Below are 25701 nucleotides of genomic sequence, written 5' to 3'. Positions count from 1 at the left end.
CATCGTGGTCTCTAAATCTTTACACCACAATCGCTAAATCTTTACACCACAATCGCTAAATCTTTACACCACAATCTCTAAATCTTTACATCACAATCTCTAAATCTTTCACCACAATCTCGAAATCTTTACATCACAGTCTCTAAATCTTTACATCACGATCTCTAAATCTTTACACCACAATCTCTAAATCTTTACATCGCGGTCTCTAAATCTTGACACCACAATCTCTAAATCTTTACATCGCAATCTCTAAATCTTTACACCACAATCTCTAAATCTTTACATCGCGATCTCTACATCTTTACATCGCAATCTCTAAATCTTTACATCGTAATCTCTAAATCTTTACATCGCAATCTCTAAATCTTAACACCACAATCTCTAAATCTTTACATCGTGATCTCTAAATCTTTACACCACAATCTCTAAATCTTTACACCACAATCTCTAAATCTTTACATCGCAATCTCTAAATCTTTACACCACAATCTCTAAATCTTTACACCACAATCTCAAAATGTTGACACCATAATCTCTAAATCTTTACATCGTGGTCTCTAAATCTTTACACCACAATCTCTAAATCATTACACCACAAGCTCTTAATCTTTACACCACAATCTCTAAATCTTTACACCACAATCTCTAAATCTTTACATCACAATCTCTAAATCTTTCACCACAATCTCGAAATCTTTACATCACAGTCTCTAAATCTTTACATCACGATCTCTAAATCTTTACACCACGATCTCTAAATCTTTACATCGCGGTCTCTAAATCTTGACACCACAATCTCTAAATCTTTACATCGCAATCTCTAAATCTTTACACCACAATCTCTAAATCTTTACATCGCAATCTCTAAATCTTTACACCACAATCTCTAAATCTTTACATCGCAATCTCTAAATCTTTACACCACAATCTCTAAATCTCTACACCACAATCTCAAAATCTTGACACCATAATCTTTAAATATTTACATCGTGGTCTCTAAATCTTTACACCACAATCTCTAAATCTTTACACCACAATCTCTAAATCTTTACATCATGGTCTCTAAATCTTTACATCGTGGTCTCTAAATCTTTACATCGTGGTCTCTAAATCTTTACATCGTGGTCTCTAAATCTTTACATCACGATCTCTAAATCTTTACACCACAATCTCTAAATCTTTACATCGCGGTCTCTAAATCTTGACACCACAATCTCTAAATCTTTACATCGCAATCTCTAAATCTTTACACCACAATTTCTAAATCTTTACACCACAATCTCTAAATCTTTACACCACAATCTCTAAATCTTTACACCACAATCTCTAAATATTTTCACCACAATCTCTAAATCTTTCACCACAATCTCGAAATCTTTACATCACAGTCTCTAAATCTTTACATCACGATCTCTAAATATTGACACCACGATCTCTAAATCATTACATCGCGGTCTCTAAATCTTGACACCACAATCTCTAAATCTTTACATCGCAATCTCTAAATCTTTACACCACAATCTCTAAATCTTTACATCGCAATCTCTAAATCTTTACACCACAATCTCTAAATCTTTACATCGCAATCTCTAAATCTTTACACCACAATCTCTAAATCTTTACACCACAATCTCAATCTTTACATCGTGGTCTCTAAATCTTTACATCGTGGTCTCTAAATCTTTACACCACAATCTCTAAATCATTACACCACAAGCTCTTAATCTTTACACCACAATCTCTAAATCTTTACACCACAATCTCTAAATCTTTACACCACAATCTCTAAATCTTCACATCGCAATCTCTAAATCTTTACATCGTGGTCTCTAAATCTTTACACTACAATCTCTAAATCTTTACATCGCAATCTCTAAATCTTTACACCACAATCTCTAAATCTTTACACCATAATCTCTAAATCTTTACACCACAATCTCTAAACCTTTCCACCATAATCTCTAAATCTTTACACCATAATCTCTAAATCTTCACACCACAATCTCTAAATCTTTACATCGTGGTCTCTAAATCTTTACACCGCAACCTCTAAATCTTTACATCGCAATCTCTAAATCTTTACACCGCAATCTCTAAATCTTTACACCACAATCTCTAAACCTTTCCACCATAATCTCTAAATCTTTACACCATAATCTCTAAATCTTTACACCACAATCTCTAAATCTTCACGCCACAATCTCTAAATCTTTACATCGCAATCTCTAAATCTTTACATCGTGGTTTCTGAATCTTTACACCACAATCTCTAAATCTTTACATTGCAATCTCTAAATCTTTACATCGTGGTCTCTAAATCTTTACACCACAATCTCTAAATCTTTACACCACGATCTCTAAATCTTTACACCACAATCTCTAAATATTTACATGCTGCTACGTGTCCACGTCGAGGCACCACAGTGATTGCAGCAAGTGCACCGGTAATCCAGAGGAGATCATGGCAGAAAAGAAATAAAGACACTCATGTCCCCTTTATGTTGTTTTATGGGTGAAACCTACATATGACAATAGACAGAAGGATAACTTTAATCAGGAATATTAATTAATCCATACTGTTTACCTTAAACACAATACATAATATTAATTAAATGTAACACTTAATGACTTTCCGAAGAATCTCCAAATTAAATAAGTCCAAACGTCACAGACAACAATGCAACTATAAGTTAACTCACAAATCTCAAGATGGCAACTTATCTGAAGCACACAGTTTGTGAAGTGTACTCCAGCAGGTTTTAAGTGTGTGAAAGGTCGGCGTTGAGCAAGTTAGAAAGGATATAGTCCACAGGGTACGCATAGGATGAAGCTGACAGGTCAGTCACATCTTAAATGTCCTCAGAAGGTGAAAGCCTTGTTTCACCGAAGTATAGAGAAGAAACTACGTCCACAGATCCAGTTGTATGAGGGACATGGAAGGCAGGAACTCCAAGCTGTTTAGAGCAAAATGCTACTTAAATAAGAGGAGAGATTGGAGGAACGGGCAAGCTGCCTTCTCTACAATGACAGGTAAAACACCCGAAATGTCGCCAGCGAGGGTTTGTGAGCGTTGAAGTAGTCACCGAGGCACCAGCAGGGCAATGTCCGGCAAGTAGATTCAACGAGTAAAGGAAATGCAGCCAGGGATACCTCACTGGGTATGATATAAGAAGTGAAGTTGAATCTCCACCGACCAATGTATGGTGGGGTGAAGTTGGTCCGTCATGGTCTGGGAATAGGGGAGTCACTGAGCCTTCCATGTTTGCACACAGAAGACCCCCAATTTCTCCTTCAGTGGGTTGTCGGTTTTCAATTTGTCTCCTCCGTTCCTTCTCCTTCTTCCTTTTTGAATGAAAACTGTCAGTTTCTTTCATATATTCAGCAAACTTTCTCTTACATCTCATGTTGTTGTCATTGCTGAGACCGCTGCAGCCACCGTTAGTGTCATTGTGACCCAACAGGACATTCAACAGCCAAAAAAACCTTCACCAAAGAACAACTGAATGAAAATACTGGTCCGTAGCAATGCCAATCTCTAAATCTTTACGTTGCGATCTCAAAATTTTCACACTGTCTTCTTCTTCTTCTTCTTCTTCTTCTTCTTCTTCTTCTTCTTCTTCTTCTTCTTCTTCTTCTTCTTCTTCTTCTTCTTCTTCTTCTTCTTCTTCTTCTTCTTCTTCTTCTTCTTCTTCTTCTTCTTCTTCTATGGACACCATGATCCAACCTTTCTTGTGGGGGGTTAGCCGGGGGAGGCATGATCTTCACGAACCAGCTGGTCAGGCTAGACATTCAACCAGTTAGAGTAGGAATTTGGAACTTGGCCACATTGCCAGCGATGCCAGCATTGCCACCCATTTAACAGCCATCCGAGGAACGGCACACACATTGATGAATCACCGTGCCTGTGAAACACCAGACTGACAGTTTATAGCTGGGTCGGGAATCAAACCCAGGCTAGACAGCTTCGAGGCGAGTGTGCATAAATATAGGGTGCGGCAAGCTTCGAGGCAAGTGTGCGTACTCCTAACAGCCTGATAACCTTCAACAATCTTACTTATGTTACACAGGTTACACAGGTTACAGGCACCATCACACACACACACACACACACACACACACACACACACACACACACACACACACACACACACACACACACACACACCCAAGGAAATTAGATTTAGTCCAGAAAGAGGAGAAGCAGTTGAGGTTTAGCAACCTTGTTGTACCTGGTGCAGTAGACTGACCTACGCAACCCAATCGCTTAAGAAGGTGGAGAAGAGAAGAAAACTGGGGGTGTCTATGGTGTGTGAGTGGGAGGTGCAAAAATGTAGTGAAACGTGATGCAAGAGGAAGGTGTGAGAGGTGCGAATCAGTTATGCTCTTTTAGTGAATGAGGCAGATTGAGAAAAGATGCATGAAAGAAAGCTTAATGAGGATGTGTGAGAAAGTCTGCAAGTATTTTGAATGTTGGCTAATGATAATGGAACGCCATCAAACATGAGCGCCGATGACCTGGGGATGACCCGGCAACATTCGCTCAACACAGATCGGCTCGCACGGTTTCGCTGCCCTGCCAGCTCGGTGGTGCTCGGCTGGGCAAAGGCTCTGGAGAGATTCCACTTTGAGGCTGGACAAAAGAGCCTGGACGAAAGAGAATGATCAACCCTGATTTGCTCTCTTTTATAGAGCCTGGGCGAAGGAGGAGCCAAAAAGTTTATCAGGAGGCCTGGGAGGTGTCCCTGAGTGTCCCCATTGGTGCAAAGATGCCACCACAAGAAGTCGCCCTGCCCCGCCAGACTCCGGAGCCAGTCACTCTCAGGCTCCAGCACACAATGGAGCTCCGTAATCCCTATGGGGCACGATTTTTGGGGAGTGCTGTCTGGCCACAAAAGTGCGCTGGACTCCAACCGAACATTGTTAGTTAGCAGAGCACTAAAGCTATCCAGACATCACCAAATGAATCTCGGCGCACATTCGCGCCTCAAGCTACACGCCAAAGTATTTTGGCTCGCAGGCACCCGCTATATTTTCCCTGCAAGCGGGTGTGCTCCAAGGCCATAAAGACCAACGAAAATTTGGTCCAATGGACCAACGGGAACACGAGTGATATATTAAAATAAAGAACATAGCGGAACGTTCAGACCGAATTCGCACCCTCGTCTAGTTAACACCGCTCTATTTCTCTATAAGATTAACAAAAAATAGGAGTGAAGATAGTTCATAATTTTTCGGGACAAAAAGGGTACAAACCCCGTTTTTTGTAACATTTATGGTTGTTAATACTCATTTTCTGTAAAGGTTGAAACTATAGCTTTAACAGCGGTAAATGTTTGTTTAAAGCAGGTTAAAAGTTTAGTTTAACAGCAATAAATAACTTTACTACAGTTTTTTATTTTTTTCCAGAATCAATCAAAATCAACTTACAACCCTCAACAATGAATATACGATGCTTAAATATACGTTCTAAAATCGCATTCCTCTCCTTTTCTGAAAACGTAAACCTTTTTATTGATTTATTTGGAGCACGGGGCCCTCGATGGTCCGGGCCCAGGGTCGGTGCCTGAATGTCCGACTGCTCAGTCTGCCCCTGCTGAGAGCTTTCACTGAACGCTTTGGAAAACCTTCACCAAAGCTCCTCTACCGTGGCCACCAAGTAGTCCAGATGTAAGGACTCCAGACAACTTCTTGTGGGGCTTCATCACGGATAAAGTGTCGACGAACCGCTACAGGATGATTGAGGAATTGTGTGCTGCAGTCATGAACACTCTCACAGGTGACTCCTCAAATTCTACACAAGATGTCTAAGAGGAGTAAGTGACGAATTTGGTGGTGCATGGAGAATGATGGAGCGCAAACAGATACAAGGACTGATTCATTACGTCAACCACTGAAGATGGAAGGATATTAGTTTTCACCCCTGTCCATCTGTCTGATTGTTTGTGTGAAGGATATCTCAAAAAGTTGTGGACAGATTTGGATGAAATGTGGTTGCCAGGTTTGGTGTGTGACAGGGACAAATAGATTAGATTTTGTTGAAAATCCGGATACGGATACTTGGATTTTTTGCTAAGCAAAAGGTAAATTGATTATTTACCTTTGAGCGATCGGGCTAAAATGATATATAGTTCGATATCTTTAAAAGTTTTGGACAGATTTGGACGAAATTTGGTGGACAGGTTGTGCATGTGACAAGGTCACATTGATTCGATTTTGGTGAAAATCCGAATCCAGATTCAGATACGAGAATATTTTAAAAGTGATTCTTCACCATTGAAAGATGGAGCCAAAACAATATACAGCAGACCCTCCTTTTTCTCGAGGGTTACGTTTTTGTAAAACCCTGCGTTGGGCAAAACCGTGATGTGCAAAGTTAAGACCTTGTGGGAAAACTCTCGGGTTGGGGGAGCCAACTCCAAAATTTATCGACTTTTTTGCGTAAACTAGTAATAATGAAAAACGCAAATAATTTTACTTACTTATGATGATGATGATGATTACTTAAGGCATTGGAGGTTATTGTGATGACGTCGACGTCCCTGGCTTCAGGCGCTGTCACACCTTGACGATTTAGCCAGCGTATGCCGACCTCTGAAAAATGTGTCTAAAACGCTGGCACAAGTTGAATATGTTATGGATAAGTTTGGTTTACGTGAAGAGCACGCTGAAAAACGATGAAGTACGCTGTCATACGTCGTAGTACGTCGAGTACGTCGTGAAATTTCAAGCATGCTGAAAATTTTATGACTTACTCGCCGTGTGGCTCACAAGTTCCGCGACACTGTGAATAAGTTGTAGGCGCGTCATGCGATCGTTGACACACGTCGACACACATTACTTGTAAGTTACTCATAAGTCGAAACACGTCGAGGTAATGTTTAGCATACCCAAAACCTATTTTCTCCGTCAAGGCACATTTTCTTTTTTTCCCCTTGGCTCCGTGAAGGCACATGACGAAATATCTGAAGTTGTTGTTGTTTTTTTTTATTATTTATTTTTAGTCTATCACGAATTTTAAAATATATTCGGACATTTGCTTTTAAGTTTCGACATCGACGTGACAATATCCTCAAACAAAAAAATATTCACAGAGGAGGAACTAAGAATAAGACATGAGCAAACTGAAGAGGCAATCGGACGTGACGTAATGGCACATGACGAAATATCATAAGTTATTGTTGTTGTTTTTTTTTAAACGCTGCCAATACGCCATTATATGGTAGCTGTAAATTAGAAACACGTTCAGTAAGTTCTGTGGTCATCCGGAAGACGTCAATCAAATACGTCTACATACGTCAATATGTGTTGGAGGTACATTACACATAGGTTCAAAGCACGTTACTCATAGGTTAGAAATAAGTTTTGGGTACGCTAAGCATTACTTCGACGTGTTTTGACTTATGAGTAACTTACAAGTAACGTGCCTCGACGTGTGTCAACGATCCCATAACGTGCCTCGACGTGTGTCAACGATCGTGTAACGTGCCTACAACACGTTACTCATAGGTTATAAATAAGTTTCGGGTACGCTAATCATTACCTCAACGTGTTTCGACTTATGAGTAACTTACAAGTAACGTGTGTCAACGATCGCATAACGTGCCTACAACTTATGGCCAGCGTAGCGGAACGTGTGAGTCGTACGCTGGCATACGTCGTAAAATTTCAAGCATGCTAAAATTTGAGGACAACCGCAAAGTACAATGATGAAAGCCGGCATACTACGATGTATGGCAGTGTTTTTCAGCGTGCTCTTAATGTTATCAAAACTTACCCATAACGTATTCGACGTGTGTCAGCATTTTACACAAATTTTTCATAAGTCGGCATACGCTGGCTAAATCGTCAAGGTGTGACAGGGCCTTTAGGGTCATCAGGGTCATCGGACTTTCTGAAGGAGGTGGTGATCTTTGGCTGCTATGCCTTTTTGTGCATGTCCTCATTGACCTCCATATAAGGTAGGGTTACCTTATTTTAACTTTCAGAAAAAGAGGACATCCGGGAAAAAAACGGACATATGGAAATCCTAGTCTAAGGTGCATCCATCTTGTGCCTGAATTTCAAGCATTTCTCCATGAAGACTAGTGAAAACCTCTCAAGATATGCTCCTCATTCTGTTTTATCCCAAGTGCTCTCTTTCATTTTCCTCAACTTTATCTTCTGTCCTCCCCCCCCCTCCTCATTTCAAGATAATCAAACAAATATTTTCGCTTGAAAAAAAAAAACATTATGAACTCATTCTGCCTCTTATTTCCTTCCTTGGTTTATTCTTTATTTCTTCCTTTCTCATAATGTCCCAATTAAACCAACATTCCTCTTAATTGAATTAATTTACTTCTTACTTTGAAAGCTTTAAATATCATTTTATAATCTTTCATTTGCCTTATTTCATTAAAAGCCCACATGTTCTTCTGCATCATAACTCCTTCCTGTCACGAACACCCCTCAATATAATTAAAAGACCAGGGAAAATTAAATCATGGAATATCACACAATTAAACTAAATCACACGATATCACCCAATAACAAACTAAATCATGCGATATCACCCAATAACAAATTAATAATGTGATATCACCCAATAAAAAATCAAATCATACGATATCACACAATTAAACTAAATCACGTGATCTCACTCAAAATCAAATTAAATCATGCGATATCACCCAATAACAAATCAAATCATGCAAGATCACATCATTTCAAAAAATCACGTGATATCACCCAACAACAAACTAAATCACGCGATATCACCCAACAACAAACTAAATCACGATATCACCCAACAACAAACTAAATCATGCAATATTACTCAACAACAAACCAAATCATGCAATATCACACAATTAAACTAAATCATGCGATATCACCTAACAACAAACGAAATCATGCGATATCACCCAACAACAAACCAAATCATGCAATATCACACAATTATACTAAATCGCACAATATCACCCAATAACAAACTAAATCATGCAATATCACCCAATAACAAATCAAATCATGCAAGATCACATAATTTTTTTTTTTTTAAATCACATGATATCACCCAACAACAAACTAAATCACGCGATATCACCCAACAACAAACTAAATCACACAATATCACCCAACAACAAACTAAATCATGCGATATCACCCAACAACAAACCAAATCATGCAATATCACACAATTAAACTAGATCACACGATATCACCTAACAACAAACTAAATCATGCGATATCACCCAACAACAAACCAAATCATGCAATATCACACAATTATACTAAATCATGCGATATCACCCAATAACAAACTAAATCATGCGATTTCACCCAATAACAAACAAAATAATGTGATATCACCCAATAGCAAATCAAATCATACAATATCACACAATTAAACGAAATCTTGCGATATCACCCAACAACAAACTAAATCATGCGATATCACCCAATAACAAACTAAATCATGGGATATCACCCAATAAAAAACTAAATCACACCATATCACTCAATAACAAACTAAATCATGTGATATCACCAAATAACAAACAAAATCATGTGATATCACCAAATAAACAAAATCATGTGATATCACCAAATAACAAACAAAATCATGTGACACCACCAAATAACAAACAAAATCATGCGATATCACCAAATAACAAACTAAATCATGTGATATCACCCAATAACAAACTAAATCATGGGGTATCACCCAATAACAAACTAAATCATGCGATATCACCCAATAACAAACTAAATCATGGGTTATCACCCAATAAAAAACTAAATCACACCATATCACTCAATAACAAACTAAATCATGTGATATCACCAAATAACAAACAAAATCATGCGACATCACACAATTAAACTAAATCATGCGATATCACTCAATAACAACCTAAACCATGCGATATCACCCAATAACAACCTAAATCATGCGGTATCACCCAATAACAAACTAAATCATGCAATATCAACCAATAACAAACTAAATCATGGGATATCACCGAATAAAAAACTAAATCACACCATATCACTCAATAACAAACTAAATCATGTGATATCACCAAATAACAAACAAAATCATGCGACATCACACAATTAAACTAAATCACGCGATATCACTCAATAACAAACTAAATTATGCGATATCACCCAATAACAAACTAAATCATGTGATATCACCCAATAACAAACTAAATCATGTGATATCACCCAATAACAAATCAAATCATATGATATCACACAATTCAACTAAATCACATGATATCACTCAATAACAAACTAAATCATGTGATATCACCCAGTTACAAATCAAATCATTCAAGATCACATAATTCAAAAAAATCACGTGATATCACCCAATAACAAACTAATTCACGCGATATTACACAATCACAAACTAAATCATGTGATATCACCCAATAACAAACTAAATCATGGGATATCACCCAATAACAAACTAAATAATGTGATATCACCCAATAACAAATCAAATCATACGATATCACACAATTCAACTAAATCACATAATATCACTCAATAACGAACTAAATCATGCGATATCACCCAATAACAAATCAAATCATGCAAGATCACATAATTCAAAAAAATCACGTGATATCACCCAATAACAAACTAATTCACGCGATATTACACAATCACAAACTAAATAATGCGATATCACCCAATAACAAACTAAATCATGGGATATCACCCAATAACAAACTAAATCATGCGATATCACCCAATAACAAACTAAATCATGCGATATCACCAAATAACAAACAAAATCATGTGATATCACCCAATAACAAACAAAATCATGTGATATCACCCAATAACAAACTAAATCATGCGATATCACCCAATAACAAATCAAATCATGTGATATCACCCAATAACAAACTAAATCATGGGATATCACCCAATAACAAACTAAATCATGCGATATCACCCAATAACAAACTAAATCATGTGATATCACCCAATAACAAACAAAATCATGTGATATCACCCAATAACAAACAAAATCATGTGATATCACCCAATAACAAACTAAATCATGCGATATCACCCAATAACAAATCAAATCATGTGATATCACCCAATAACAAACTAAATCATGTGATATCACCCAATAACAAACTAAATCATGTGATATCACCCTATAACAAACTAAATCATGTGATATCACACTTTAAACTAAATCACACGTGATAACAGTATGTGTGGCATGATATCGAAAGAGCATCCGAGTACGATGGAGGGCAGCTTGAGGCTGTGAGGTGAGATGGAGATGCGGGGTTGTGTATTCCTCCCTGCCAGACTCTGATAGAGAGAGGGACCCATGCCGCTATTGGCACACTTTACCACTAAGATTCAACCGCGATGGACCGAAATCGCGATGGAGTGAAACCGCGAGTGAGTGAAACCGCGATTAAGCGAAACCGCGATTGAGCGAAACCGCGATTGAGCGAAACGCGATTGAGCGAAACCGCGATTGAGCGAAACGCGATTGAGCGAAACCGCGATTGAGCGAAACCGTGATTGAGTGAAACCGCAATTGAGTGAAACAGTGATTAATTGAAACCGCGATTGAGCGAAACCGCGACTGAGCGAAACCGCCATTGAGGGAAACCGTGATTGAGCGAAACCGCCATTGAGCGAAACCGCCATTGAGCGAAACCGCCATTGAGTGAAACCACGATTGAGTGAAACCGCCATTGAGTGAAACCGCCATTGAGTGAAACCACGATTGAGTGAAACCGCCATTGAGTGAAACCATGATTGAGTGAAACCACGATTGAGTGAAACCGCCATTGAGTGAAACCACGATTGAGTGAAACCACGATTGAGCGAAACAGTGATGGAGCAAAACTGTGATGGAGTCAAACCGCAATGCGGAAACCCGTGTTCGGGGCGGACCTGCTATGCAGCATGATATATCAAAAATTTATTGGGCCCAATATGTTCGACCATATACAGAATTTGTTCTACTGTAAGTACTGTACAATACAATCTGTACATTAAAAGTTTGAGAATTAATGTTTTACTGGGGAGGGGAAGAGCGACTTTCAGCCCATCCTGTAAAATGGTGGCGATCTGCTGGTGCTTGAACAACGTGAATGACATTATTCGATTTCAACATGAGGATAAAATCAGAAAACCCATGATCATTATTCAGCAAAATCAAGTTTGCATTTTAAATCGTTTTATGTCCTTGATACTTGTTGGGAAAAATGGTTTTATAAAGAACACGTGTGCAGAATAATATGCATCAACTTCCACTTGATGGCCCCAAATAATCCTCCTTTCTTAAGAGGTAGCCCAGGCATATTTTGTCCCAAGTCTTGCATGAACCGGTTAACCAAGTCTGACATTTGACTAAAGGTGTTTTTTTGTTTTTTTTTCAGGAATTTGTAATCTATCTGGAGTGCCGGTGATAACTCGTCGACTGTTCAGTGAACACCGCGGGATCATAACATCTACAAACGAATGCAAACAGATGGGACACCCAACTTCATGTAAATCTTCGGAATGGCTTGGTTCTAGTCGGGTTAGAAATCGAACTCAAACTAGACATCTCAAAATTAAAAGTGCTACCAGCTACCTCTGCGCCATCCTGTCAGCCACAAAATAGTCTGCATATGTACCATATGTATTCGCTCGCCCTCCCTTCCCTGCCAGTGAACATAGTTGCATAATTCTGTTCAATACATCAACTAACTCAAACCTGCAGAATGTCAAAAAGATGACAGGAGGTTTCACGATTGATTGTGATGTAACAAATATGATATTATTTAAAAAAAAAAAATTTCCAGTGTTCTGAGGCTTGTGCAGGAGTTTGTACACATTGTATATGAGATGCAAGACAAAGACATTAGTGGACTTCAGTCCACTGATATTTTAATTCCCACGACATCAGTAGACAATGAACAAACATAAGGTAATACTGTATATGTGATTCGAACTTGAGTTCTGACCATAATGCAGCATCAGGTTAAACAGGCCTGCACGTCATCACAACGACAATGATGGTTAGAGGTGAGGTTACACAATCAAGATAGAATGACACTCTATGGGAGCGCAGACCTCCGCCGGGCTGAACATTTTACGTTTTCTACCCCACTGATTTACTGGATCTGGATTCGGACCTGAACCAAAATCTAATCGGCTTATTCTTACCACCAAACCAACTCATCTACCAAGTTTCATCCGAATCCCTCGATAACTGTTTGAGATGTTGTGCTGTATATCATTTTAGGCCCATCACTCAATGATGAAGAATTACTTAAACAATTCTACTATCCAGATATGGCTCTGGTTCTTCAACAAAATCGAATCAATTCGTCCTTGTCATGCACCCAACCTGCCACCAAATTTCGTCCAAATCCGTCCATAAATGTTTGAGACATCCTGCTCACAGACAGAGAGATAGGGTGAAAACATCACCTGCATCCATATTTCCTTGAAACGTGTACACCATTGTGGAAAATGAAAGTTACTGCATTCCAAATCGTTTGTTGTGTAACCTGATAGTAGTTTATGCATACTGTGATGGCAAAAGCTTCTCCAAAGTGTTCGCAGGTGGTAATTGAAGTTATAAATTGTAATGTACTTGGGGTGAATGCTGGGTCTGGTCCATGTTATCCACCTGGTATCATGAGCCAAAGATCATGATATCCTGTTGGCATTCACTGCCACACCAGTCAGTGGTTGATCGGCTTTGTCAACATTAGAATAAAACTTCTGACTGCGAAAGATCTCATGCATGAACACCCCGAACCCTATTTGCGCACTACGTCATAAAACATGACAAAGGCACATACAGCAAGACATTAGCACAAAGCTCTATTCATATTTCAGAGCTCTTTGGCTCATAGGCTAAGGACGCTTTTTCACAGTCACTGTGATCGACAAGCACAGACACAGAGACTCATCTCGACAGACAGACACATGCGGACAATGGAAGAGATGAAAGGAACACTTTCAAGAATAGGTTGTAGAACAGCTCTCTGGGACTGGCAGAGATAAAGCAACAAAGAATGGAAGAAAATCGCGAGAATGTGGGTAACAAAACCGAGCAGGGGTAACACCCGGTCCATTAGAGCCTAAGCATGAATTATCTGCAGATTGGAGGAATGGTTTGTTGGAGGGAAAAGAAGTGGTTGGGTGGGGGTGGTCTGGGGTGTGCGCAGCTAAGTGTGGCTCACCCGCTGTGCCGCTGTTCCTGACACCGCCCTTTGTCGGCTCGTCCAAGGCCGCGGGATGTCGTTCCGCCAATGAGCTCGAGAAGTCCTGGGGGGGGGGCTGCGTGCTTCGTGGCGCCTGTTTAAAGTTTCTCCACGTTTTCTTCGCCTTTATGCAACGTAGCCCTTTCGGGGGCTCTTTGTGAATAGACTGCGTAGAATTTGTAATCTTTCCGATGATACAAATTAACGCTTTGGTGCTGTTAAAATTAACGAACAAAATTCTGCCCGAGTTTCCAAAGCCTTTCGATATGGTGACTCGACGTGCGTCCAAACTCCAAAGGAAGAGCTTCAGCCTCACTTGTCCATTTATATTTACTTTTTCCAAGTCTAAGTATCTTCCGCATCCACTTCACCGATGCAGCTTTATAAGAGAATACTGCCATCGTTGTTTGTATATAATGATGTTGATGATGATGACATGTGCAGAGGGTAATTGGTGCTGCCGAAGCAATTTTTGGCCACAGGTAATGTTTGATGGTTTGCCATTGCCTTCCTAGATATTCATATCAAGGTATTTACTACATACACAGATGTACGTCGATGTGACCAATGTTACCCTGAAAGATTACACCTGGTCGAGCCGACGACAAACTCCATAGGATCGCCTGAGCGGTGGGCAGGGAAAAGGGGGGGTTATAAAAGGTGGGTTTGCATGCGAGTGCCTTCCTTGGGTTTCCTGGAATTATTGTTATTATTTAATTTACATGCCAAAATGTTGGCGCGATTCTTTTCTCCTTGAATAATTTACGAAGCTGAAGACACGTTCGGAAACCAATAACTTCAGCAAGTAATTGAAAAATAATGGTTTTAATTGAAATGTGGAGGGGACAGGATAACACAATTACAAAAAAAGGGACAAATAACATGAGTAGTATGAGCCTAACAGAGACAAAAACGCCTAACGCCTCCGAAAACTAACTCTTACTTTTCTATTTTTCCCTCTGACGAAGGGTAAGGCCCAAAACATCAGCTTCTCTTTTATTTACAGCCACCAGCCAATCAATCACCATTTATTGTTATATTTGCCTGTCCCCCGCACAGCGGGACGCGGGGTCTTGCAATCACTTCTGGCTGTGTGTCTGTATGTCTGTTGGTCCAGGCCATAACTTTTTTTTTTACCATTTGAGATTTTGTTTACAAATTTTCAACAAAGCTTAATTCTGAGAATAGAGAGAAGAAAATTAATAATTTAGTCAAAAGGTTATAAGGTCAAAGATCAACGTCACATAAATTCATCAATTTTCATCCAATTCACGTGAAATTTTCAGAATTTGCATATTGGGTCAATGAATTGGTTCACCAATCAAAAGCTAGAACCCAAATTTATTTTTTGTTTTTTTTTATATCAAAATGTCAAAGGTCAAGTTTGCATAAAATCGTCAATTTTCATCCGATTGTCTTGAAATTTCAACAGGGTTTGCATATTGGGTCACTGAATTGGTTCACCAATCAAAAGCTTGAAGTCAATTTTTTTTTTTTACATCAAAAGATCACAAGTCAAGGTTGCATAACATCATCAATTTTCATCTTATTTACCTGAAATTTTAAGAAAAAATACAAGACAAGAGAATGGAAGAGAGATAGAAGATTGGGGTGGGTGGGTGGGTGGTGGAGGGAAGTAGGCATTACCCCCATTCTGAGGTGCTACAGTCTAGCATGGTGTCCAACATGCAGGCTGGAGTCCTCCCACACATCGTGGTGTGAGATGGGTACTTCATGCCTGACTTGGAGCCACGCAATGTGCAGGCTTAGCTTGACTCGGAAGCAGGGTGAACAACTCTCTCGACTCTCTGACAGCTGATGATGGGCACACCAAGCTGATGAGTCACCAGGAGCACTTTCCAAGACTGGTGGACAAAAATCGCAACTCACAACTGACCTTCATCCAAAAGATTGGCAATCCGACCACTGGCTGAACTCGCCAAACTGACACAGCATGTGCAGGCAGACATCAGGCTTTTTAATCCCTGGCACATAACGTCACCATGACTCCTCCATTGGTGATGCTCACCGCCATTTGATCCCCAGGGATCTGAACCCCAAGCGCTGTGACATCACACACCAGAGGTCCGACACCATGCTCGCTATTGCATGAAGCACATGGTCGTTAATAAAATGGGTAAACATAACGAAACTCAGTGGTGTAATGGTTAGAGCATCGCTCTAAGTCTGGGAGGTCAGTGGTGTGAATCCTGGTGAAGTCATACCAAAGATTTTTAAAAGGTTATGTCCTCAAAGATGACACCGATCTCTCCAAAAATATAAGAGTTTTTATTATTCAAAAAGGGAAAATCCACTCTTACATTAATAGAACTGAACATGTAGAATTGATGAAGGAATTGTTGAAAAACTGATCCAGTGTTCATTCTAGGTGTTGTTTTGGCACGAGGGATGTGCAGAACACCTGATTCCAAGTTTTCACATTACATAATTTCTCCATACAACGTTCGGCACGTGCTACTTATGCATGTTCAGTACATACATCCAACCTAAATAGATGTGAGGTGCTAGAAATGGGTAAGAATAATGAAAATGGGGATTACATAATGCAAGGGAAAATGTTGAAGCACGTCACAGAAGAAATTTGTGATTAACATGAAATCTGTAATTCAAATCGTCTTTTAAACATAACTTTCAGCATTTAGACAAAAGAGTTGCAATTTCAAAATGGTTAATAATAACTGTTCTGTTTCTGAATGCCAATCAGACTCACGGAAATAGAGGAAATACGAGAAATATCCATGGATGAGAGGGGTCGCGGATCCGTGCCATTTCCTTTTGGTACAATCTAGCCATGAATATAATGTTCAACTCCACCGTGAGCTTATTGTTTTCAGCTTGCACTATCTAACCACATCATATAGTGAGGGGGTTTTCCCCCACTGTGTGTCACTTGAGATCTTGACAGAGGGTTTTGAACTTTTTCGCTCTTTCTTGTTCCTGTCTTGGGAGATGTCTACCTCACTCTACAGACTGGTTTTTAGAATTTTGCTGATCCCAGAACTGACCACTTTGTCTTTTCTGGTGTCACATTCACTTTCAGGGTTCTGGGCTGGCTATCTCCAAAGCATTCTCTCTTGGATTTCGACTTCTTTGATTCCAATAACTTTAACGAATAATGTGGTAACGTTCTTCTTATCATCAACCTCTTTGTCTTTCTCCTCTTGGTGATGATACATCAAAGATAAACACGATCAGGTAGAGCTTTCTTGCTTGCTGGTCTCATTGGTCATCAAGGGCTTCTTCAACGTATGGTTTGATATTGGTGTTACCATCACTCTTAGCATTAGTATTCGTGGATTGTCCACCAAAAGAAGTGTAGCAATTTCATAATTGTCGAATTGTCCAAAGCATTCCTGAAAATCGATTCATTTTTTATTTATTTATTCAAGATTCAGGGTTGGAATTTTCATGATGAGCAGGTGGACAATCCAACAGTGTCCTCTTATTGTTGAACTTTTATTCAAGAACAGGTGCTCTATCATTGCAGCTCAAAGAGCATACCATCGAGAACTTTGTGTTTATGCTGCTCCTCCTGAACACATCATCCTTAGGTGTGTTTTAAAAATTCGCGAAGATGGAATGGTAACTGATCAACCACGGTCTGGTAGAACACAAGGAAACATTGAGCGTGCGTGCGATAGTGTTTTGAGAATCCCTCAAAAAATCGACCAAAAGATGTTCTATGGAACTTGAAATTGCTGAAACCTCTTGAAGATGCATTTTAAGAGAATATTTAGTGCTATTCATACAGAGCATGACTTGTGTAAGAAATCCTTACAACTGACTGAAACTCGCGTGTCGTTTTTGACAAAACTGATGGAACATGGTACTGAAGATGAACATCTAATTTCTGACATGATAATGAGTGATGAAGCTCAATTTCATTTGAATAGTTCAATTAACAAACAACTGTTGGGTGTGGGCTTCAGAAAATCCGTAGATTGCGAACCAGCTTGCACTGCACCCTCAATGTGTCACTTAACTGTGTGGTGTGTGAAATTATGGCAAACAGAATCTATGGTCTTTACTTTGTTGAGGATGATGAAAGTGAAACTCTAACAGTGTAACAGTGACACGATGAAAAACTTCTTCAGACCATCGTTGCAGGAAATGACTCAACGGAAATTGTGGTTTCAACAAGATGGAGCCACCTGTCATATGGCAAGGGCAAGAAGGGCAATGTTGAGTGAACTTCACAAACAGGGTAATTTCTCGCAGTGGAGACATACACTGGCCTCTGCGATCCTCAGATTTGTCAGCAGCAGACTTATTTTTGTGGGTTACTTAAAGGAGAGAGTGTACATCAGCAAACCATGGATTAAAGGATTTAAAAGACAACATAAGGACAAAAATTAACGCCATAACGCATAAAACTTTGACCTCTGTAATGGAAAGTGTTATTTTTTGGAGCGTGCCAGTGTGTGGCAGCTTGTGGTGGACACCGACCACACATTATTTTCCCTAATTAATGATTAAAATAAATTTTGTTTTTGTCGTAAAATATATTGTTTGTCATTAATTCTTCAGAAAATAAAAGAATATGAAACCCCAACACTTCTTTTGGTGGACCCTGTAGTAATAGTAATGGTAGTATAAGTAGCAGTAGTGGGATGATACATGCTCCCTATCTTTCCATCCACATCCTTTTTAAAGTTATTCAGAAACTCAGAACATTTTTCCTCAATTTCCATTTCCTACTTTGACACATCTCATAACCTTGAGGACGTAAATGTTGCAGAACCATGGAAAGTCGGGCCTGTCACAAACAGACTTGTTGACACCATCCGGGATCTGCAGGCATCTGATACAGCACCTGCAGTCACAGAATTCACACTGCAAGAGTTTGTTCTTTTTATCTCTGAATATTCTTTTTCAAATGTCACAAGACCATGCATCACTCACACTTCCACCCAACGAGAAAGATTCCACGTAAAGCTTTATGGGCTTTTCGTGTTGGTCTTTCATTACTAACTTGTCTTTGCCCATGTAGATTCTGCTCAACATTTGAATTACTCACATTTACACCAGCTGCTGCCATCATCACTGTCAATGGCCAATTTGTCTCATACTTGTGACTCAACAAAAGACATTGGTGCGAACACTAATTTGTCCAATCCTTCCAATATATACACAATGATACGTTGTCTCTGTCTCTGTCATCTTCTCTGTCTCTGTCTCTGTCTCTCACTATCTCTATATCTCCACATGTCTCTCCACATGTCTCCACATGTCGCTCCACATATCTCTCCACATGTCTCTCCATATATATATATATATATATATATATATATATATATATATATATATATATATATATATATATATATATATATATATATATATACATTTATATACATAGATACATATATATATATATATATATATATATATATATATATATATATATATATATATATACATTTATATATATATATATATATATATTGTTGTGGTTACCAAATTCGCAAACCACCATTCAGGTCCCTTAGGTGAGGTATCTCGGTAAGTACATGTGTAGTTAGGCCCAAACCCGTTGTCTAGTGGGAATACATGTCATTTATGCGTGCTGCGACTCTTCAGGATAGCCGTTTTTCTTTTACTATCTTTATTTTGGACCAACCGCCATGATTACCACCACAACCACAACATCAACCACCAACCACAACGCCGCTTCACCACAACCGCCACGACCTTCACGTCACACCTCGCAGCCGTCGCATCGCCACCGTTCTTGCGCCGCCTGTGGGTACCGGTGTTGGACTCGTGCAGGGCGCGCGCCGAACAGCGTGTACAAAATCACGGATTTTGTGCTTCAAAAACGGATCAAAAACGACACACGCCCACTTTTTGCCGTCCAATCGGTGAGCGAGGGGCGATTTGGCCCCGCCTCCAGGGCGATCGATATATGCAAATTTGTGGATCAAAAAGCCTTCACGCCCACTTTTTCTCGGGCCAATGGGGAGCGAGGTGAAAGGTCAAAAGGAGGGGGTCAAAGGCGAAGCTACGGGGGGATAAAAGGACCGTGTTCGTCAGTCAGAAGGCAGGAGAGTCCAGAGGCGGAGAGTAGGAGAGTAGGAGAGTAGGAGAGTAGGAGAGTAGGAGAGTAGGAGAGTAGGAGAGTCGGAAACAGAGTCAAGACTTCGCGGGCGGTGGAGCTGCTCGTCGTGTGCGGAACGGAGGGGACGTAGCTGTGGAAAGGCGGCGACACCAGACGAGGGGGTGCTCGCGTCGTGCAGGAAGCTGCACCCGAGGGAGGCCGACAGCGCGACCTGGCCGAGGTGGAGACGCTCGTCGCGGGATAATAAAGATCCTCTATACCCCGAGCATCAGCAACCCCCTCCTGTTTCCCCCCGCGCTGAGATAGTGCGACCAAGGGGGCCCCTTTCCCACCCCCTACCAGACGCTGTCCGCGAGGCCCGCGGAGTTGAGGCACCATCGCCGCTCCGCGTCTCATCACCAGACGGGTAGGCGCGACCCGGTCTCGGCCTCAGGCCCGCCTCATCCTTGAGGGTATTCTTTTCCTTGGTTTTGGGTATGTGTTGTCGGCGCCGTCTGTGAAGTAAAATTGTATAAGTGTTGCTGTGTGCTCGGTGGTCGGTATAAGCTCTGCATTGTGTTTTCGCTTTTATATTTGCTTTTTGTGTAAATTGCATTGTGTCTTTTCTGTGTGCTTTTGGTGGAATTGAATATGTGTGTTTCCCGTGTGCCGCGAATAAATGTGCTTTGTGTTGAACTGTTTCCCGCTTCGCTTCGTCATTTCTCCCATTGAATCCTCATCTTGCTTCACGTAAAGGGTTGGTAGTGGGCTGAATACGCCCGATAATTAATCGAACCGTCGAGGTCGACGATAACACCGCTCGGTTATTCTGATAGTACGGAACGGGTCGCTTAAGTGGCCCGTGTCCGAAGTCGACCTGCGGCGAGGTGCGATCGCCCGGTCTGCCCTCCGCGTGGGTACTTAGGTAGGTCGAATTTGGCGAGCAACCCTATCCCACGCGGGGGCTGATTGGCTCGATCGCGGTGAGACCGAAAGGTCCACCCGTGACTGGTTCCCGGCGTTAGCCCGAGAGGGTCACGACTGGATTGTCCGTCCGGTGGGCGACGTGCCGCGATTCGAGTTACGTGGCCGTCAGCACGCCGGCGGGCGCGAATCCGCAACACTGGTGTCAGGTCGTGCGATACAAATTCATCGCCCTCCTCGCGGCACTGGTATTGGAGAACGGGACAACGGGCTCTCCTGTCTCCAGCGAAATTCACGGGAATCGGTCCAGGGGTGAGAGAAGCGACCCCCGATTCCCTCCAAATTACGAGCGAGCGAAATTAACCCTTTAAGAGAAGCAAGATGGCGTCTCAAGGCGAGCGGGAGCCGGGGGCATTAGAAATGGATGTAGAATGTGTAGGATCCATGGTCCAGGATGGAATCCCCGAGCAGGAAATGTTGATTGTGCAGGAACACGGACTCGCCCAACTGAACCCAGGGCCCGAGGTGGTCTCGGCAGCGGCCGCGGTGTATGACACCTCCCCCCCCCCTCTCCACCAAGACCCTTCCCCAACCCCTGCCGAAACGGCTCACCTGAGTGCATCCGACATGGCCCAGCTATGCGCCATGCTGGCGGCAATGAACGAAAAGATGAATGCGAAAATGATCGAAAAAATGGATGCGAATATGAAAAACGAAATGAAAGACATGAACAAGCAAATGAATGAAGTGAAAACGACGATGGATGCGAATACACAACAAATGAACAAAAAGATGGATACAAATACAAATGAAGTGAAAACGACGATGGATGCGAATACACAGCACATGAAGGAAGAAATGAAAGAACTACGGGGTGAGACGCAGAACATGGGCCGATGCCTGCAGGCGGGCATGAAGGCCGTGACCAGGGAGCTGGGAATGGCGACTCCACGTGTGGGAGCAAACGAGCTGGAAGGGGGTGCAACGGCTGACAGGCCCGCGGTGGAGGCGGGTAAAAAAATAATTCGCGGGGCGTGTTGGGCGAGGGTCGTGACAGAAGAATCGACGGTGACCAAAAGGGAAAAATTAAATGGGGAGACCAAAACGTGTGAGACGAGACACGAAATGACGACAACGGAAATAATAGTTGAGACAAGGGAGGTAAAGGGTGAAGCGTTGGCAGAGACACGGGAGATAGAGGGTGAATTGGACGGGGTAAGTGACGCACACACACACACACACAGAGGTCGTGGAGGATAATGGGGGTGAGCTGGCGGACTGGGTAGAGACCCAGTGCGAGCACCTGGATGGCCTCCTCCAGGAACGAGGGGAGGGAGTATGCCCCCTTGAGGCGAGTCACGACCAGGTGAGTTCGGTCGTGCTTTGCGAGGTTGAGGGGACGGGTGCTGTGGACAGGTGCACGGAGAGCTTGGGGGGAATAGAGGCCCCGGAGACCCTTGTGGGGACACAAATCCCCAGTGTGGTTGTCCCTGTGTGTGTGGTGCAAGGTGTGAGTGCGGCACCGTGTGTGGAAGCGACCCCGTGTGTGAGTGGTGTGGTGGCGATGGTGCCGGAGTACGTGCTTCCCAGCACGCCGTGTGTGGATGAGGCACCGCGGGTGAGTTCCCCCGCGTGTGTGAGTGAGGCACGGAGTGTGGATGAGGCACCGCGGGTTAGTGCCCCCGCGTGTGTGGGTGAGGCACCGTGTGTGGAAGAGACCGCGTGTTTGAGTGTCGCCGTGTGTATGAGTGAGGTACCGCGGGTGAGTTCCCCCGCGTGTGTGAGTGAGGCACGGAGTGTGGATGAGGCACCGCGGGTGAGTGCCCCCGCGTGTGTAAGTAGTATGGTTTGTGTGAGTGGTGAGGCACCGTGCGTGAGTGAACGGCCGTGTGCAAGGTCGCTGTGTGCAAGGGAGACCGTGTGTGTGAGAGAGCGGTATGTGAGGGAGATGTCGGTTGGCATGCGGGAGCACGCAGCCGCGTCTCCCGGTGTGAATGTGATGGTGTGGACTGTGTGCGTCGTAACACGCAGGTATGCGTGTGTGGAATGGCGACGGAGACGGCGACAGAGGAGAGAAAGCCGAGTAGCGGCTGCAGTTGTTTCGGGGACCGTGCCGGGTTCACCCAGCAGTGAGCACGCGGTCCGTGCTGTGCAACGCACGAGACCACCACGTGCTCGCTTGCGAGAGTGAAGTCCCGGTCCGGAAACGCACGCGGTGGATTTGCCGATCCCGCGGACGGACAAAGTTTAGGCAGGATTACGGATTTGGACCGGACGGGTTCTCCACGCGATCGTGTGTGTTAAGCTCCGACGGGCAAGGCACATGTGTTCGCGTGGGGAACCCCTCGAGACGTGGGGCTTGTTGTTTTTTTTTGTTATGCGCACGGTGACGTCATGGCTGCACGTGTGGTTGGAATCCGGCAGGAGGGGTATCCCGGCCGGATGGTACCGTCCAAGGAGGGACGAGGAACACGTGCAGCTGCATGACGTCACGGGCAGGTGCAAAGTGCGCGAGCTCTGAGTTGCTGCGCAGGTGCTGCGCATTGGAAAAAAAAAAAAAAAGGAAAAAGCAAGCCTCACTTTCGGGTGCAAAGGATTCCTGGGCAAGGGGTGGAAGACCCCCTTACCACTGGGCACAGGATGGAAACTAGTTAGGGGGAAGGGTTAGCTTAGTTAGACCGACTTCATGGGGCAGGGGTAAGTCCTCATGGAGTCCGTGGAATGGATTAGTTAGAGGGATTGTAGCCAGATTTAGGTTGGGAAATAAAATGAATTATTTGGAGACATGGACAGACTTATGAATGTGTAGAGGGGACGTAGTTTAGCTACGTAGTGTTAAAAGGAACGTGCTGTAGTTTAAGGGACGACGTGGGAGCACGAGTTAGTTAGGGGATGTAGTTAGAAGGATGGCAGAGTTCAGCGGTGTGTGTGTTGAAGAGTTGGTGAGTTGTGAGGTGAGTACATGATGAGTGAGTGAGGCCAGCGGGTCTGTGTGTATGGAGCGAATGGGGGAATGTATGGTGCGATGAGTGATTGGGGGGAGGAGTGACTCCCGCCCAAGGGACCCCGGGGTCAGTATAAAGTGAGTTAGGGGGTTAGTCAAATTGAAAAATGGAGGTCGTTTTGTTGTTGGTGGGAAAGTAGGCTCGAGACCCATTTGGAGGGGTGCAGGAGCCCTGTTGACGGGCTTGGGAGCGTGGCTGCGAAAGGTGAGTATCGCTGAGTGGGTACCCCGGGCACCAGGCTAGTCGGCCGCGGTAGGCCATGGGCCCATGGGGGGCCGGGATAGAGTAGTGGGCACGGGTGCGCCTGCTTGGTGCGGGGGCCCGGGGCGCCATTAGCCGCGTGGGCAGTGTTGTGGGCACGGGTGACCCTCGGAAAGGGGCCCGGGAGGCCGGCCTGCCACGTGTGCGTTTCAGGGGAGGTGCCATGGGGGGCACACCCCGGTGTGAGGGAGCTGGTAGGCTCGGAGGCAGTGTAGTGCCCGGGGGTGCCATAGCGGGAGAATCGGCAGAGGGTCGTGCCTGCCAAAGGGAGCCACGTGTCCCAGCCAGGAGACCGTGTGAGGGCACGGAGAGAAAATTGGGGGGCGAGGCCCGAAATTGTACGGACACCAACACAGGCGACGGGAATCTGGGTTGTTAGAACCAATAGTTTAAGCGAGAGGCGCTTGTTGAAAGCCCCGGGGTAGTTTAACAGTTAAATGGTTAGGGTAGATTAGGAGATGTACCCCTCCGCACCATCCATCCCCTCGCTCTCGTTGTGGGCCGCTGGACCCACTTTGGGTTAGATCGCCGAACTCTGGGGAGGCCATTCTGAGGCTTCGTTGGGCCTCGACACAGGACGTTAGCTCTCCCTTATTCCCCTCCGGGAAGGGAACGTAGGGGTTGGGAGTAGGCTAGGTGACAGGATAGGTTAGCCGAACAAAGACGATAAAGGGGGTTAGAGGACGATTTATAGCGGGGGAGTAAAAATAAAAACAACAAAAAAATAAGTTGGGGCTAAATTGGGGTTTGACAAATTAAGGGAGTGGGTATGTACAGTGACAGGCAAAGGCGATTGGTTGGGAGGGAGACAGGTAGGTAGGTCCGAGCCCGCCTTCCAAGTGGCCAGCACCACCGCACTCCCTCCACCAACCTCCATTGAACGGCAAAGGCTGGCCAACTTCATCGGCTGGCCGTGTTTTGCTTCAAGGCGGAGGCCGGCCAAGTTCATCTGCAGCTGCTGTGCTGCAAGGCCTGTGCCGGCTGGATCGTCTGCAGCTGTGTGCTGCAAGGCCTGTGCCGGCCAGTTCATCTGCTGGCTGTTTTTCTTCGAGGCCTGTGCCGGCCAGTTCGTCTGCCGGCTGTGTTTGCCTGCAGCGGCCTTCTTCTGCGGGCTGTGTTTGCCTGCTGCCTTTGCCATGCCATGCCCACTGCCCACGTTCACCAGCCCCGTTCAATTTTTGCTTTGCCCTCCCTGTTCATTTCCATGTGCGCCAGGATC

The 25701-nt window shown here is 43.3% G+C and overlaps 1 long non-coding RNA gene across 2 annotated transcripts in view; it reads left to right on the top strand.

The window, feature by feature from the left end:
- LOC147027220 (uncharacterized) overlaps nucleotides 1-13755 on the top strand; it is a 106740-nt gene extending 92985 nt beyond the window's left edge. For both annotated transcript variants that reach the window (XR_015058735.1, XR_015058736.1), the window contains exon 6: nucleotides 12414-13755. This is a non-coding gene — a long non-coding RNA (uncharacterized LOC147027220). The remainder of the gene's footprint in view (nucleotides 1-12413) is intronic.
- The last annotated feature ends 11946 nt before the right edge of the window (nucleotides 13756-25701 follow it).

The sequence above is a fragment of the Eptatretus burgeri genome, chromosome 5 (assembly GCF_056783735.1).
Source record: "Eptatretus burgeri isolate ZD-2024b chromosome 5, Ebu_testis_v1, whole genome shotgun sequence".
NCBI lineage: Eukaryota > Metazoa > Chordata > Myxini > Myxiniformes > Myxinidae > Eptatretus > Eptatretus burgeri.
The sequence above is the reverse complement of the archived record's forward strand: the minus strand, read 5'-3'. Positions and strand labels throughout refer to the sequence as shown.